Source organism: Mycetomoellerius zeteki, unplaced genomic scaffold (assembly GCF_001594055.1).
Source record: "Mycetomoellerius zeteki isolate Tzet28-1 unplaced genomic scaffold, Tzet1.0 scaffold228, whole genome shotgun sequence".
NCBI classification, from domain to species: Eukaryota; Metazoa; Arthropoda; class Insecta; order Hymenoptera; family Formicidae; genus Mycetomoellerius; species Mycetomoellerius zeteki.
In genome coordinates, this window is record NW_017257203.1 from 2,317,644 (window position 1) to 2,337,181 (window position 19,538).

Here is a 19,538-nt window from a genome sequence, read left to right on the forward strand (position 1 = left end):
ATTGTTTCTACAAAAATTTTTATAATGCTGTAGATTATAAAAGAGCTTGTATAACATTGAAAAGTTTAAAAGTTTTGGTAAATTAAATTTTAAGATTGTAATTAGATGAGAGAATAAAAGCTCAGATATTATTAATTTTAAGTTGTACTTTAAATAGCGACTTTATCAAATAGTGGCTTTATGAAATCGGAAATTTAATTACTAAGATTTTTATTTTAGCAACAGTTATTAAAAATTTATGACTTATTCTAATTTTCGTGAGATGAAAATTCGCTAATACAAACGATTTGAGTGGGAAGGAATTGTTATTTAAAATCACAACCGTTGAATATTGACTGTAGATAGACTGCACAAATCTACGATTATATACAATATTACAATATTTATGAGAATATTCACAACAGAACGGGAAAATATTTCTCATTCTATATACTGATACTGGAGAGTTGACCTGGAGATGTAGTTACATAGAACAGTAACCAGAGCGATCCCATTTCTGTAATTTAAACGAGAAACTATGTATCTTGACATAAAATATCATTCTATATCTTTCAAATAACTACAAACTTACATTTTTTAAATTTTATTTAGTCTTATATATATTCATACAATAAAATGATTATTGTTATAAATATAAATAATATATATAATTATATCTGTCATTATTTAGATATGTTAGTGTCTAATAATAATAGATAATAATTAAGATATACATAATTAATATAATACTATAGTAATTAATAATATTAATTGTTGACAAATGCTTACATCAGAATTTTGTTGTTAGTATTGTGAAATAATATCATAATATACGAGCTATAATATTAGAATATGTCTATTTTCCAAATTTATCATAATTCAAATTCATGTAATAGATTTGTATATTCCTGAGAAAATGGATAATTGTACTTATGTGAAATCTTTTCTGTTCGTACAAATTTCACGACGAGTACCTATAAGATTTCGAAGATCTTCAAACTCGAGCTTTACTTTCACATTTCTTTTTTATTGTTACATTGAAGGTATTGTGATGGCGTTATTGCAATTAGATTGTCTTGATTACGGATTCCCCCGTGTCACGCTTTTAATTGTCGTGGATGAGTCGAACTGCGACCGTTGCAGTTGCCGCAATTGCAACGAGGATTCACCGGATGAGACGTGGCCTGTACGAAAATGTGCGGACGGCATTCGGCCATTGGGGATCGATAAATTAGAAAGGAGGTCGTAGGGGAATTGTCGTCACTCAAGAAAAGAAATTTCGATTGAAATATCCTAAAGAAGACCACGTTTTTGGATTCTAGTTTCTTTTATGCACGACAAAGTTTATCTAACTGTCAATGTCGATTTTATTCTGTAGTTTAGTTGCATTTACATAGCAAATATGTGTCTTTTATGAGACCAATAGGCTCATCATTTGTTCTTCGAAAGATTCAGAACAAGATAATTTTTATATTATTCTAAATACCATAATTATAAACGAGATTCTATATGAAAATGATGACAGCACCATTTTTGTTTTTAATTTACAGGAATTTATAAATAATGTTTATGAATTCCTATGTTGATATTAAAAGAGAGAAGATGTTTTCTACCTTTAAATTTTATTGCTGTGATTAAAAATAGATTTAAGAGATCATAAAACTAAAATTATGTATATACTTGATAGTAACGGAGCGTAAAATCGAAATAGCGGATAAGAGCTTGTGTCGTAACACGAGTTTGTGGTATAATAAAAATACCATATAATTCTCCCTCTCTATCATATTTCTCCCTCTCTCTTCAAGTAATGGTAGTTAGCTTTACCAACGGACCTATTGTATGGACATTGTATGGACTAATCAACTAATAACGTATGTAATATTGTAGTCGATGAAGCTAATAAGAGCATGCTGACTGAATAATTCAACATAATTTGAACAGAAACTCAACGAGAAGTTATGCTATGTTGCTTGAATTCTTCAAATACGGAATTATTCAAGTCGTTATTCCGAAACGGTAATGGAAAAGAGAAAAGAATTATTAGGGCTAAAATATTTGTATAAAAATTATTAAATTATACACTGTGAAAATATTGATATTGAGTATAAATTACTCTTCTTTTATTTATTCTTCTTTTAAAGATAAAGATTTAAACTCTTAAGATGATTGTAAAACATTTATTATTGGATTATCTTTATTATAGCTGCATTATATATAAAGCTTTAACAATTTTACATTTATGTATTGTGGAAAGCAGTATAAGCTGTTGAGAATTAATAATTTTCTGCCCTCAGCTTTTATATAGTAGCTGCACCGAACAGATAAGATCGATAGAAAGTCAGAGGCAAAGAGCTGTTATCAAATTCATAAGATGATAGCAGGAACGGCGTTACGGAAATGAGTTTCCATAAAATCCTACAGTGGAAAGTGGTGCGAGGAAAAGAGGACAAAGTCTAATTAAACCTTTAAAATCCGAGATGGTATTTTGAACCTAATTATCAGCTCCGAGGCATTCGTGCTTTCAATGCCAGATCGGTTTAGGTGAATGGAGGTAATGCATATGATACATTATACGATGGGCTTTAATGGATTAATTACACGTAAATCGTGCTCGTCAGTTGTTTGAACTTCAGGCTGTGCGTGACATCAAAGTCCGCAACGCTCGGCCGCTGTGCATCTATTTGTCGTCAATCCCAACCTCGGAGGCACCCGGTGTGTTGCCACCGCTGCGTTGAGAATTGCAATGGGCGTACACGGCGTATCCGATGCTTTACGGCAATAAACAAAATCAAATGGACATGGTTAGTTAATTACTATACGTTTCTCCGCGATAGTCATACGGGGCGTTGTTCGCTCGGGAATTAATTTGGATTTTTTTCGGACTTACAGAAAGTATCGGATTTTCAAGCGTCTGCAACGCGTTTAATGTTTTATTTTGTGCTTCATCCAGGACGGTGTATTCGATTAATCAAGACTGCGAAAGAACCTCGCAATGAAATCTAATCGGAAGTTTGATCGATTTCCGTCCATTTATGTCCATTTCGACAATGGAAGTCCGACGCGAGTCTACCTTATATGTATATAATGGTGAAGTTTCTTTTTGTCGCGAATTGTTACGAACTCTCATTTATAACTTATTGTTCTCACGGTAGAAAGTGTGTAAGAGAAGATATACTGTATACAGTGAACTATAACCGTTCACTGTATTATTTCTGTTGTCAGCGAATTGATTTACATCTCTTTTTGTTTGACGTAGTTTGACCACTTATAGTGTCTTATAATTTTGTTAGCGTTTTTCAAACGGAAGTAATTATGCGCTTTGCTCAGTACCATTGAAGAGAGAGTTATGACCTTAGAATGTTAATTGACCATAACTCTGTGGCTGTTCAATAATTACAATCAAATTGATGCATTATTGATCAAACTCATCCCTTTCTTCCTCAAAGGCATTCTCGACCGGAAAATGGCAATCTTACCGAACAGACAAATGGTGAGACTTATCCATAAAATATCAGCTTTGATCGATTTTATCAGATAAATTTCACAGAAGAAGAAATTAAATGATACTATATCGCATTCGCATCACGTGATAAAAATAATACTTTGAGGGGAGAAATAATCGATATGCATTTACGGATTGTCAGATTTATTTCATGGATATATAGAAGAAAAGGCGTTTTATAAATAATTGACCACTTTGTGTCAATCACTTTCATGCTCAATTACATCCATCCAAATTTATCGGACCGAAATGATATTGCATTGACGTTTTGACACTCCGGATCCGTTCTACCTACTTTTTCACGGCTCGCATTCTTCTTCCTGGAGAGCTTCTTTCAAGGTTTGATCGATCGATCGCGACGGACGACACGAAACACGTATTTTCGTTGCTTTAGAAATTTTCGGCCGTGGGGTGGTTCTAATCATTTTCCAGCACGGACACGTTGAATACTTTATGGCGACCGAGTTGAACCATATCCTTCCGACCATCGGTTCTGATCACCAGTACGTGGGTGTTGACGAAAATGGAAAAAGTTCCCGAGCGCGGTCTACCATTCCGGAATTCCCATGCTCAAAATTTATTCGATGGACATGCGCTATTGATTTTTCATCTCCCGTTTGCGTTGGACATTTTCACGGATGCTTTTTTCCCTCCTCCGTCCCTTTCTCAAACTTGATAAAAAATGTGGCTATGTAAATGAGAAAATGCGAACGCCTATGTGGTTTGTTTCTGTGACATGTTTTCTATATGGACGGACGGTGGCACTCCAATTTCGACACAACGACGTACCGATGGAAATCGTACTCGTGAAGACGAGTAATATTGTTATATTTAAGCGTTATAATAAAATTAACAGAAAGTTCATGAGAAAGTCTCTCCTTTCGATTTCAATAATCGCCTGGCGATGCGCTCTTTTAGAACTTACATAGTCATTGTTCATAAGTAAACTACCGCTATAATATGCGTGAGCGCTAAGTTGCAGATTAATTAAAGAGCAACATAAGAAAAGTTACTTATACTGAATGAAACTTGCTTCGTCCTTACTATTTCCACCTAAGTTCGTCAAGTGAGGAAAATATAACATCCTAAGACGGTTTTCCAAAACTTGGAATTAGAGAGGTCGTTACCCGCCATGTATTTACCCCACTAGATTTATGGACTGTAATAAGTTACGCTGTAAATAAGTTATAGAAGTTAATTCGGAATGAGTTAAGTTAGTGTGAGTTATAGAAGTCGTAGAAGTCGTAGCGCGACAGTGAGAAAGATAAGGAAAAACATATTCGATACTTTGATTTATCTTCGCATGTGAGAGATCCCCCTTTTTTGTGTCGTCATGCAGAAAAATATCTCTACGTAAAAGGGTAATAAAGGGTAAAATTGCTAATAGCAAAATTTGTTCCCTACGGACGTTATATTACATTTAATGCTATTCTCACATGCACATACATACACATACACATTTTTACTTTTTTAGATTACATTCCAGTCACGAAATTCGGAGCGAAAAGTGCAATGCGAGCAATCGAGCGATCTAAAGGCCCTTTGAAAGGCTCGAAAGGGCAATTCGGGCACACAGGGCGCGTTCTACGCTGACGTAATTAAGAATAATTATGCAGCTCCGCGAAAAAGAGAGCTTTGTGTCACCACAAGATAATAATGTCGTCGCGTGGCACGTTTCTTCTTCGCCCGGATTTTCTATGCTTAGTCCTTAATCGAGGTTCGCGTTTTTCGTGATCCGTCGTATTGTCGTGACAGTATCTAATAGCATAATAATTAAACGGACGAGCAAAATGCGGGAAGATTGTATCGTGAGTTAAAAAACATAGGCGCACGAACGTGGATATGCTCCGAGGAACCCCAAAAGAAGTTAACTGACCGAAAACTTCCTTCAACCTTCATGCGTTCTTTTTTGCGTCAAATAGGGGCGAATTTGGGATGCGTGAATCCTCACAATTCACATCCCTCTTTACACGCCCCTAGTGTACCGTTCTTCTCATATTTTTCTGTTGCTTCTTTCATATCTACGTTGCTATATTTTAAAATATCGATCAATTTCACTCTATTTACACTCGAGAATAATGTCCCGGAAAGTTTTGATGTCTTTTCTTCCTATCTCTTGTACAATTTCTTCTCTTCGTAACGTCACTTGTTTTGCGAGAAACAAGAAATCTCACTCGCATTATGCTGTAAACATCTTTCTTAAAATGCCACGCACACTGCCGGCCAAAAGTATAAAATCACTCTTGAGAAACTTGGGAAATACGGAAATGAGAAAGCAGACGCTATTTCCTACCTCTTTATTTCGTATCATAATTTTATTATACGAATACTTTATTTTCCTTAACCGTCCATATAACTTTGATATTTCACATTCATAAGTTTCACATTCGAAAATGATGCCTTTAATTACCTAAAAAGAAATTACATTATTTCGATTATTTAAAGAATCTATATTATTTCAAGCAAGTGATTGCAAGGTATGTAAAATTCCTGTCTAAAATGACTTCTAGTTTCTAATAACTTTTCTGTGATGATTAACGCGATTATTTATGGGTAAATTATTTATAGGTGTCTCGTTTGACGGCCTTTAGAATGTAGAGAAGGTTCTCATGTAAGCGTTTTATGAAACTTTGTTACAACACACGCTTTTGTTACACCCTTGGGCAGTCTACGTCGTACCTGTTAAATTCCTTGGAGTAGTTGCAGCGTTGGCGGGCAAGGTACTTGCATAGGTATTCGCATACGTATGCCGCGTATGTGTGTGAGCGTTTTCATGTACATGCGGAAGGGCTTTTGGGAATTGCGAGACTTATTTTCCTGTTGCAATGCTGTCATGACGAGAAAGAATATCGTGGTAAAATTTTTATTCTCTCCGTAGAGATAGTGACTCCGCATCATGTCATTTAAGAATTCGAATAAGAAGAACGGAGAAAAACGTGTTCATTTTGGAACGATATTTTCTTCCTACTGACACAACTGTAGTACTTTTTAAGACGCACGTATGTGTGTGTATATATATATATATATATATACATCGCAAACTATATCTAATATTTTCTCTTTATTTTTCTATGTGCTTATTTGAACTCTCTTTGCTGTTTTGGATCTCGATAGCGTCTGAAAAGTTATATTTTTTTAATACTATGTGACCACGTATGAAGATAGACAGTTTAATTTAGCACAAGTGTGTTACTTAACATTGCTTTTGTGTACTTAACGTCCATCTTCTAACGTCGCTGTTTACTGTAAAGTTGAGTAAGCTTATTCAACGGAAACATGTTTCTTGGAAGATGCGTTTATTATTGTTCTTTTGTTATGAATAGTTAAAACGATATTATATAAGGATACATGTATTCCCTCTATGAGGAGGGAGGAAATTCTCTCATTTATACTAGGCTTTATTAAATTAGTTTCTGAATATGCGTTATATACATGCAGAAGAGATGATTGATGTTCATTAATTGCAAATTGTTTCAAAATTCCCTGCGAAGTATGATAATTGAATCAGTCGTTTTAATTACAGCGATTATGTATTTTCCAAATACTTGAGATTAGTAAAAAAAAATGTTAAACTATACTTAATATTTTATTCTCTTTTAAAACCTCATATTTTAATTTAAATTTAAGTAATTACTACTTCCATTACGTTGTATTAATAAATTGTTATATTATGTTTTCTCTGCACGTGAAATTATAATAATAACGTGTTGAAAAATTGTGCATTGAATTCAGGTGGCATTTTGAAAATTGTCTCACACGAGTACGTCAATATATTGATTTTGACTTCTGCAACATATGTTTCTTTCAAGAACGTAGACCGCGCGCGTGGTACATTATTTTAAATTTTGTTTGCTCATTCTTTCTCTTTCTTTCTCTCTATATATAAAGATTATAAATTATATTTCTAAAAGTGCAACCGGTCGTATTTTTTACAAGTGCCAGATTCATGTGTAAACATCAGAAAATTGGTAGTTGAAAAGTTTCTGGAGTAACTTACGTAGTATGTGTAAGGTTTATTTTGAATGTATCGTATCTAATCTTACTTCGAATCTTTTTAGTCTGTGCCAATAAAATCTGATCTGTTGCTGTATGCGCACAAGGGTCATAAAATACGCGAGAGAAGTAGGTACTTTCAAATCCTTTCTTTTTTCGCGGAATGAGAGCTCTCACAAATTACTGTGGAAACTTTTTTCACGCTGTACAAAATGACGAAGTATAAAGTTTTATACATTTTATCGAAATAGAAACAGATTTAATTAGTTAATTAGCTCTGATTAATGTAGTTTAATTGCTATCTGATTAGCGTTATTAATTTATGAAATTTTTACGCATTGCAGATGTTATAAAAATTACGTGAATTATAATTTTACTGTGTCACTGGAGATTATGTTTGCATCTTTTTATACGGTAAAATAAAAAATGTTTAGATTTACTCAATGTTTATGATTTATGAGATGTTTCAAACATAGAAATAATTAAATAACAAAAATTATCGATTAAAAAGAAATTAAATAAAGCTTATATAAAATAATTTAATGTTTAGTTATCCAAATACTGAGAATAAAAATAAATTGTAATAATAATAAACGCTATTTATAGCGTCGATATGTGTGTCTAATATTTTATATACATATGTATACATATAAATATTAGTAATAATAATTACTTCATAAATTTAGCGTCACAAGGAAAATTTGTTTCCCTATCTATTAAAATATAATTATAGAATCTCGTTGGAAAAAATTTAGACCAATAATTCCACAATGCTTACTCGCGATTGTTCCATTATTCTACTGAATAATAAGGGATCGTACTTATGAAGTACCGAGATGTAGTTTAGTACATGAAAATTTATTGGCAAACTTTGAGCTGCGCAAGTGGTTACCACTGTTAATTACATGGAACCAAACTTCAGCCCCTTTCAGTAAATACATTAGCAAATGTCGAAAGAGAGGTCAGAAAATTCGCTGCAATGAGATATTTTACAATAGCATTTCTTCCTTTTACGACTAATTAGTAATTACGCATTATAAAACATGGTATACAAAGCAAATATTCCTCTGCGGCACGTCACGACGTCGTGTCTATAAACGAAAGAGGAGAGTATATAGTCTTTCAACAGTAAGAAGCTTAAAGGCATCCATTAAGAGGTTAGTCGAGACCGATAAGTATATAAACACAAATGTATTTACGTAAGATTATCAGAAGAAGCAGAAGCTACAGTGACTTAGGCTGCTAATTGGTTAAGGTCGTTAATAAATCCTCTGAAAGCTTTTTAAGTCGGAACGAGATGAATCAGAAACGAATAAAAGCTACCGTGTATAACAAGATAAATTTAAATTTGTAATAAGGCTACGATATCGTATAATTTTGTTTGAAAACAACAACCCAAGTAATTAGTTGTCTCAAGTAATTGACATATTTTAAGTAGTCACGGCATATTTTTTTTTTTAGCGAAAAAGGCACGTCATCTCGTTATTTTATTTAAAGTACGCTCTGCTTTAAACTACAAATCGTCTTTATTATTACAGCAGCAGATAAGCGTACAATACCGCTTTTAATACATGAAACGGCAAGCAATTATAGTAGTTCTTGAATAGGGAAATGGTTAATACGTTCAATATTGTGACCATGACACTGACATATTGATATGCATATAATAGAGAACAAGCTGTATTTAGAGATCTGCATGTATGGTCCGGTGCTCGGCAAATTAAGCAGTAAATAATAATAGAACAATAAACTCCTAATCGCACTGACCGTAATCATTAATCCGTACAGTATTGTAATGATTGGGATGAATATGTATTCGCAAAGAATTAATAAATTTGTAGAAAACAATATATAGGAAATATGGCTAAATGAATAATACATTTGTTTATTGTAACAGCTATTTACGTTTCAAATCTTTAATTTTAAAATTTCTGACATTTATCGAACTGCATGTGTTAAAACGACAAGTGTTAACCTTGTTGTTTTTAAATAGGTGTTAATTAATTAATATAAATCAATCGTAATCTGATTAAGAACTAAAGGTCAATATATCATGGCTTGTTTTGACCTAAAAACATATTTTACGTCACTCGTTCGTTCCTTTGTGAACTTATTGGTTTCTAATTAAAGCTATCGAGAAGCTGGTAAATTATTTTAAAATGGACATAATCCAACATAAACTTCCTAATTAATTAAGCAGAGAACCGTCTAGCATCCGCAGTCTTATTTCTAATTAAACCTTTATTTTGTGTGTTTTTTCAATACTTTCAATACAATTCAGTATTTATTTTATCCAGTATTTACATCCGAGTGCAACAAAAGATGACAAACCAGAAGAAGAAATATTTATCCTTCCTCGACTGAACTATTCGTTAATTACGATTATTGCTAAATTAAGCGATGCAACACTATTGGATTATATTTAAAATCTATTAAACATGGTTTACGTAAACAATTATTGTTATTAGTATAATTATGGCGCTATTATAATCGTTATAATTCACCGATATTACAATCCGCTAATAGAAAATTATTAGATATGAGGATTGTGTTCCATAATTATTGCACCACTTTCCCTATCCATACTCCCTATCGTGAGGTAGTCGATTGCTTTTGAAGTAGGGCGCTTGTCAAGTCACCGATAGAGGCTACAGGATTATAATAATTGCCCCATTATTCATTCTATATTTCATACACGCTATAACGTGCGATCTATTTTTATTCCGTTCGTGTTCCATATGCATGCGTAACTTTTCTCATTAAAAAAATGTTAGCATTACGCGTTTCCTCAAGGCAAATGCGAAATGCCAGCCTCTGCGATGCATAATGATATAAAGTTGATACTGGGAACAGCTCCGAATAACCAGCACATACCCTTTCGCCTTTATTATATTCTTTCGCTTTTACGAATAAGCGTTTCATTGTAGTACGCAGTTCAGAGTGCTTTAAAAGAAAGGGATATAGCTCGATATGTCTCGTCGCGGTCAAGTGGACAATCGGTTCCGGTTGGCTTCAAATCCTCCGTCGGAGAAATTGAGATTCTCTAAGAACGTGTATGTTACGGAAGGTTGAAGGACCGTAAAGTGACATTTTTCCACAGCAAATATCTTCCTCGTTTCCATGCACGTCAAGAAAATCAAGTTTTTACATTATAACAATCGCTGGAATAGCATTATACGTCTTGTAGAAAATGTTATCATTAACGTCGTTTTACGTGACATAAGAATTGATTATCTGTGAATGTAAATATATGTATCAAACTTATTAGCTTAATAATATTTGCCACGTACGAAGATTGTTATTTTAATTAACAATAGCTGGATTGGTAACAGAACAACTCGTATTGTAATTAATATTTAATATTAAATTAACTTATTTTAAATCTTTTGTTCTTGTGAATATTAGAAGCTACGGCATAAACGAGCCGAAAATTCAGCTGAAAATTCAACAGAGTTCGATGTAAATAAAATAAAATGGATAATAAAACTGGCGTACGTGCGAATAACATTTTACCATTTTGTGTACAATTATTTCACGTAGGCGGAAAGATTCTATACATGGTTATCTTTTTTTACAACATAACCGTTTCGTTTTTAACAAAATTGAGCTGTTGATTAAATTAAATGTGAAATAAAACTGTCAGAAATAGTCTTTCTATCTTTGAACGAAACAACGCAGAACTGGTATAAAATTGCATGTAAAATTATAATTTGCATGAGAAAAAAGGAAGCTTGCTTTTATTATGTTGCTTTATAATGTCCGCATTTAAAGAATATCGTTTTCAAGATATCGCTCGACTTACTTTTACATCATATATCGCTTATAGTATATGTACTTATCATTTAGTATATTTGTATTCCAATATTTGAAAACTCCATTTTTTTCGTACAAAATTCCCATTAGCCTGCTGCTCAGTTGAAACAGGATAAATTGGAAGGAAAAAGAGAGAGAGAGAGAGAGAGAAGATGCTGACAGACAGATAAAACGAGAGAAGGTAAAGACATAAATATCCCGTGACCCGTTCTTCGTGATCGATTACTCGCAATAACGATACGGAGCGAGATAAAGGGATGTTTCGCACACGGCTTTCCTTCCTCTTCCTGTCAGAATGTCGTTATCAGTGGTCAAGTATAATTAATTCGAAAATTCTGCTTTTCGCCTTTGCGGCATATCGATCGAATGTCATATTGAGAGAATCGAGGGTCGCTACCTTATAATGGTGTCTACGTACCATAAAGGAATGTCCTCGTGCGCGAGGACAGAGGGTTCGCTGCCTTTGTGCCACATTACCTCACAAAGCGCTATTTTCTACGCGAAGTTCATGATCATGTGAACGTAGAATGATCATCGTACACGAGGTCGTTGATTGAACTTTCCTTTTGTCTCTCTTTATCTATCTTTCTCTTTTTCTTTCTTATTTTCTTCTTTTTGCGAAAGTTCTCCACATAGGATTTTATCGAGGCTATCTTTCGAAGACAAATTCGCCTGGGAAAAGTAAAACGACGAGATAACGAAATTATCGTGCTGCTTATTTGACGAACCTATTAGAGCAGTCTGTTATTCTTTTTTTATTTTCGATAGATGGATGCTGACTCGCATTATTTCTTTCAAAAGATGTTTTGAAATTTTAAGGCTTTCTCACGTTTGAAAGATATATGATTTATATATTTTTCTGTCTCTCTCGTCCTACCTTTTGTTGAAACTTTTTGTTGAAATTTCTCACATTAAGAATATATCGTCTCGCAAGTCTGCACAAAATATTTTCTCGAGGTTTTACGTATATATTTTCGCAAATTTAATATTATTTATATTGTTTCACATTTTTTTTTATAGATTTGAGACAACTTTTTTATGTATTTTGTTAAATATTATAAACTCTGCAAATCAGTTACATAATAAACTTAAAAATCAACTTTTTAAGATTATAAGATTCTTTTGAAAGATGTTGAATTACATTTTTTAATTGTTTGATAAACTCGGGATGAGTATGTCTATTACTTATATTATCTCCGATACTTGGATATGACAATAGGACAACAGTAGGAGAGATGCTTATTTCTCGGATATTGTCTTAATATAAAATTTATCTTTTCCTTTTTGAACGCGTATATTGTTTATTTTGGAATATCTATCTAAGAGGTCAAGGAAATGCATCTCTTTCTCTTATATGCATTATCCCGCAGTACTTTACATAATTGAAAGATAGATTTCTAGCATTTTTCTGTATCATTTTACTTCCATTTCACGTGATCCAAAGTTTTCAGTATGGATGACTATTCATTTTATATCTTCCAGAGCTAGTCTGGCATTTTGCGGCAGTGAGTAATGTTTTTGAATTAGATGCTTGTATTGTCCATTCTGTTTGTACGTCTTGACCATGGAAGAAGTAAAGTTTGCTCCGTTCTTCATCTATCAGGATATTTTGATACCGAATGGTGTAAGAAATATTACATATTTATACACTTTTAGTTCGAGGTTTTCGAAGTATAAAAGTTTTGGGTCTAAACGCTGTTATGGAGCAGATTGCATCGTTATTATGCGTCGCAATTGCACCATTAGTCAAGCATAAAAGCGTCTTTTAGTAGTTTGAAAATTTTAGAAACTAAAACTACAGAGAAAATGTTTTCTCTCTCTCTCTCTCTCATTTTTTTTCCAAAAAGTATATCATTCAATTCACAAAAACTACGCCACATAATTATAAAGAACTTTAATCATCGCATTTAATTAATATCTTAGCAAATCATATTTGCGAATATAATGCAAAAAGCTGTACGAAATAGAACTTTTTTTTGTAATAATTGAAATGTATGTATATTTATATATAATATATATGTGATACTCCTTATATATATATATTAGTTATATAAAATATATATAACAAGTGTGTGTGTGGTGGATATGTGAAAGAAAGCACAGTTTAATTTGAACGTGATGAAAATGAAAAATCTACTTAGGCCGCAATGCGCCAACGATTTGGATGAAATAAACCTAGAGCTTAGCGAATAGTTATTCTCTCTTTTTAGATTATAATTCTACCTATGTGACAAGAGAATTCAAATTTGAGATAATTCCAAACGACATTTCTGTGTATTATCATATTGTATAACTAGATGTCCCTTAAGAAATATATGTATTATATGATACGTATATTGTAATACAATATGTATTGTATATAAACGTGTATCGTATATAAATTTTCTTCACTACAATGTTACTCAGATAATATAAACATAACAAGGGTAATTTCCATTTTTTTCCTCTATGGAATTTCGTTCAGCTGTCACCCTATCTTGTTTCATCATAGATCCAACTTCCCCGTATTGCATTATGCGCACTTATGTTGCAGGCGGGCAAACTTGCTCCCATCCAATCTCCACCACGTAAGTTTGGCTGCCGCAGCCGCCGAGATTGTTCGTGAGTTTGAGAGCCGGTCGTCGGGGAAAACCGTCCTTGAGTTACTCGTCGACCTTCCTCGATTCACGTAGGAAAGGAGGAGACGTCTCCGTCGATGGCGTCGCGTCGCGTTGCGTCCCGTCGCGTCTCGTCGCTTCACATCGCCTCGGTCCGAAGGGAAATCCGTCAGCCAGTCGATCCGGATTCTAATGATTGATGCTGCGCTCCGTCGGGGAGCATCCGGTACTAGGCAGTGAAGTTACCTTGATCGTTTGCTATAAGAAAGAAGGGGAATAGATAGAGAGGAAAAGAAGAGAGAGAGAGAGAGAGAGAGATATTTACTAAGACATTTCATGTTCTTATCGCAAATTGAAACCTGTCGCAAGCGAAACGCCGATCGCGATCGACGACTCGTAAAGCGTGCGTTCACACACACTCGAATTTTCCCATCGAGGAGCGTATCGTGAATGTATGTTGTAAATTATTTATTACTCGTGGTATCGCTGCAAGCGACTTAGGAAATTTTTATTCGCACAAATCGAATATTTACTGTCCCCTTCCCCTTTTTCCTCCCGTGGAAATTTATAGTTGCGGATCTGCCACATGTCGCGATGTGCCGCCAGACCTGATTTTCACTGATAGGTAAGAATTCGTGTCTTTACTTTTCAGGATTACCGCTTTGAATGAGAGTTACAGATTTCCTCACGGATATTAATTGAAAGCTTAACGGTAGATTAACTAATTGCGCGTCGATGCGAATGGTCGATGGTGTGGTTCGTGATTAACAATAGTCTGAGCTTATCGTGATAGTTACATTATGAAGCAGAATACGCTGTGTAGAACTGATTGTACATATACAAAGCTCTCTATATTTCCTCTCTGTTGTTTATGAATCTCTTCTACCAACACTCGAGATTGAACATGAAATAAATAGCCTTCGTGTTATGAGTGATTCAATATTTAAAAATTGTAAAAATTTCAATTAAAACTTTTTTGAACTGTTTTAGGATTATTTTTCTTATAACTTGGTAGCATTTTCATAATTAATTTCATTCATATAATTTTGTAAGTAAAAAAAGAGAAATTATGAGGTAAAGATACAATTTCAATAACATATAATCGTGCATACTTATTAATTATGATTTTTTTTGTTGTACTTGTAATGCTGTTAATTCTTTAAAATTAAAGCTTATTGAATTTTCAACTGATCAGTTTTAACTTTGATTTCACGAAGTATTATTTTTTAGACTCTTGGGTTTTCTCCCGCAATTATCGATATAAAATCCTGGAATAATCCACTTTTAATTAATGCATTGAGTGACACGAGGGAATTTCACATAAATAGCGAATCAAGTGAGAATATTTGAATTTAAAGATCGATCAGAGAGTTGAGGCAGTTTGATATGACTATGGTATTAAAAAAGAAAGAAGATCCCAGCACCCTTTATTAAATAGCAACTGAAATGTAAATCGTGTAGTGCACGTGTTCGATATCGTGCTTGAAGTTAACGTCGATTTTGACTCGTCGAGAGGGTCAAATATCATCATCGATCGTTCTATTGCAACGGTCAACACCGTGTCGGTGCAAATGCTTGGCGATTTTAGCAAGTCCGCTAACGAACTTCGCGCGTTAATTACATGGCGTAGCATAAATACCAGCGGACGACTGATTGTTTCTCTTCAGGAAATTTTTCTTTAAGCTGTAGGTCAAAGGTAAATTAAATAATTTATATCAGTTTTATATTGAAATAAAGTATATTTCTTTTATATACACAAAACTGACTACAGTAAGTTTTATGTAACATAATGCGTTTCTGCACGAGAAAGCGTTTGCGAATTGAAATAAAATGAAACATATTAATACATCTTAATACAGATGCATATAGATGGATTTTCAGTTTGCGAATCAAATAACTTTACGAGGATATCACGTAATTACATATGTCGGTTGTTTGATTTCTGAAAAGATTAAAAAATGTTTTCAGATATCATTTAAAAATATTCGTTAAATAAAAATATTATTTTACATTTATTTCATACATCAATCACGGTTTAAACTTTCAAGTTAAAATGTCGAACGAATAACCATTGATTCCAGTAAATTGCTTTAATTTTCAATAATAATTATGTAGTAATAAAAATATGTAAATTAAATAATTTTCCTCTAGATATAATTATGCCATTATATTTTTTGATGATGCAAACGAGAAAGAAGAAAGGAATGATTTCTTGTAAAAAGATAAATTTAAAATGTAAAATGATATTTTTTTAAGACAAAACTTTATTTTTGTCTTAAAGAGGGAATACTTAAAAAAACAAAAGGCTAATAAAGTAATATTTATTTTCGCAATTTGATACAGAAATAATTTTTATTATTGCACTTTTTAAACTGATATCTTCATAATTATTATCAAGACACATTCAATGATATATCAAGATTATTTTAAAGTTATTCGAGCTTAAAAAGCAATGATATTATACTTCCAATTTTCAATTTTTCCGAAAATGAAACCTAGTTACAAAATTTTAGTCCACTTATGTATTTTTTATTGATCATTTATCACTTCAGTATCATCAGTTCGAAGACTATATACGCAACTGTCATTATATCAATTCAGTTCATCATCAATTATTAGTTTAATTTATCCCGACGAAAAGAATGTTTCGCTTATTAAAGTTTCCGCATCATATGCATGATGTTACTTTCATTCTTGACGATTCACATTGTCGTGAACCAAAGATCGCATCAGTTGCGAGAGGACGAAACGGTAAACGCTATTATCGCGTACAACGAGGAAGCATCCTTCAAGCCCGTAGCACAAAATAGCAATTGCAACGAGGTCGGGGTGAACCTTGTAAGAGCAATCAAATTACTAGTTTCCAAAGTGCAAGAACATCAGGCGACATCTGGCTCGAATGCCGCGCCCGTTTATAACCTCAGCCTTGGCCCTCTCGCTTTGTATTTTGATTTGCTTCGGTCGATGCTTTTCATTTTGGCGACATAAGCAATAGTATACCTTCGAACGACAAAGTAATCTCTATCGGTTCCTTCGAATATCGATATATTGCCACCGTTTCGAATCTTGCTCGTTAATCATCAACACTTGTGACTCCGCCAGTTAAGAAATTGAAATTGTTACCTGAAGAAGTCTTTATAGAAGAAAGCTTATTTTTACGCGATTTGCAGATTCTTTGTATTCTTCACGACTCTCAAAAGCGATGAGAATTATATTTTATTTTGATTTTACAGCTGGCATATTAAAAATTGTTTAGTAATTTAGGTTAAAATTGTAATTTAAGTTTTAAATTTAAATTTAAATTTTACTTGTTCATTTTGTTGTGAACATTGAATTCTTCAAAGGACTAAAAGGTTGAAACAAACTAGTTAAAAAACGTCAAAGTAGATTCTGAATTGTTAATTAAAAAAGGTTTAATTTTTTCGCAAATATTAGATATTATTACTAATTTGTTGGGTAAAGGCAAAATTTTGAATGCTATTTGAAAAGTATGGATTAAAGGTTTTATTGAACTTTCAATTTTTATGTTACCGAAGTAAATAGCGTTGCTTCGTATGTCAGGGAGGACTTGCTGGAATTGCATTTTTCACAATGTCTGATAATATGTTACAGCGTAGTCACATAATCCCCTGAATCGATATGAGTATCTAAACAAGCGAGGTGCCATAGCTCGCAAAAATATTGAATATTGATTCTAATTTGTAAAGCAAATCAGCAGAAATAACATAGGGACCACTGCACATGTGGACCTTTTCAAAGATCAGTTTTTGTAGCAACCTCATTGATTGACCGTTTACATATCTCCCAATGGCAAATTAGCGTTTTTGCGCAAGACTGTTATTGACACTGAATCAGCGCTGTAGGTTTTTACAAGTCTCCTTATCCCAAAAGTGATCTAGTTTCAAAAGACTTAATGAAGGTGATAAAAATCAATCTTTTTTTATTTGCAAACGTTATTACTATTTTTACATAATTGTAAAGAATTATTACCTCTTCAAAAATCTCGTGATTTATACTATTATCTTTATCATTTGAATAAAGAGAGAGCGTTAGCTTTGCCAAGTCTTTAGATCTAAAAAATCATTTATATTGGCCGTAATTTGTTAATTTATGCCGCAATCTGTAAGAATTGATTAATCACAGTCGAATAAGAGGGGAATAATCGACTATGGTCGATCAATTCTTACAGATTACGGCATAAGTTAATAGATTATAGCATAAGTTAACAAATTACGGTCAGTATAAATGATCCTTTAGACTCTTTTCTTTACCGGCAAAAAAATTGCGTGCTCTCAGATATAAAAGCTACCATTTCATAGAACGTCACGCGAACATCGTTTTTCGACAGTTATCATCATACATACAGAACGTCTCATTTGTAGTCGACACAGATCCGTATAAGCCAGGTTGATATGAAAACATGACGACCTAGCGCATTATGTAGCAAGCTCGTCACGTAGGCCTAACTTGATAGATTCGTCGAATGCTGCGTGATGTGATAAGAGAAATACATCGAGATTGCCAGTCGCGAAAGTGGCAGGCCAATGTTGATAACAGACTTGGTGCCGTCGTCACGAATAATTGCTTTCGGTTTATCGCGCGGTGACGGCTGCTGTACGGCCGGTGTAGAGACGGCTTTCGCCTTCGGCGTGTGTTCAGCTGTGAGGTTTATTGAGATCCGTCTTTTCCCTTTACGAAATTGCGCGTTATCTAACTTGTCGGTGAGACGTAATATTTAATCAGAAAAAGAGGGTCTTTATAAATTATTTGTTCCTTTCGCAAGTTTTTTTTTCTGTTTTACGTCAAGACTTCTGAGCTCTCCATTATGTATTACCTGTGTAAGCTGAACAATGCGATTAAATGAGAGAATACAATTGATGTAAAATAAAATTGTCTAGTGTTAAAAGAAATATAAGATGGCTATTAGGAGCAATTACTGTAAACGAAAAACCATCTAAGAAATCGACAAATCCCTCTGATCAGTTAATCAATATTCAAAATATTAGTTAATCAATATTCAGAATATTAGTAAATCGTATTAGTTAATCGATATTCAGAATATTGATGAATTGTGATGAGAGCCAAGATACGACATAAGTAATGTAATTTATATAAGCGTAAGAGATTTGTTTAAAAAAACATTAGTTTGAAGAAAAATATAAATTTAATATTAATTTAAGAAAAAGAAATTATAGTATTCTTATTTAATGATTGAAAAAATCACGAATTTTTTATGAGAATTCTGGCATGTTGTAAATTGTCACAGAAAGAAAACTTGCCAGTGCTCCAAGACTTAAATCAAGCCGTTTCGCTAAGTAGGGATTATGAATATATGTTGCTGCTAGTCCGACTCTTTCTCGTATTTCCTGGTAAATAGGCTCTTCGACTGCGTCGAGTGTAATCTAGATCAGCATCAGCGATGTGATTTCTTTTCACGTGTAGATCCGGTAGCTTAAATCCCCTGGTGCTCAAACAACAATCGGTGTTGCGAGTTCACGATACTTGGCAAATCATTATTAAGAAGGAAGGATCTCGTAGTAGAAAACTGGGCCAGAAAATCTATGAACGGAGAACCGACAATATTTTTGTTAGGTTGCTGGTCAATAAATTTTCTGTTTAAAGCCGATGGTAAAATGCCATGATTTACCGATTAC

The 19,538-nt window shown here is 33.4% G+C and overlaps 1 protein-coding gene across 3 annotated transcripts in view; it reads left to right on the plus strand.

Annotated features, from left to right (window-relative positions):
* The window catches only part of Syt7 (Synaptotagmin 7), a 175,727-nt gene that overhangs the window by 17,977 nt on the left and 138,212 nt on the right, over positions 1-19,538 (plus strand). The window lies entirely within an intron of this gene.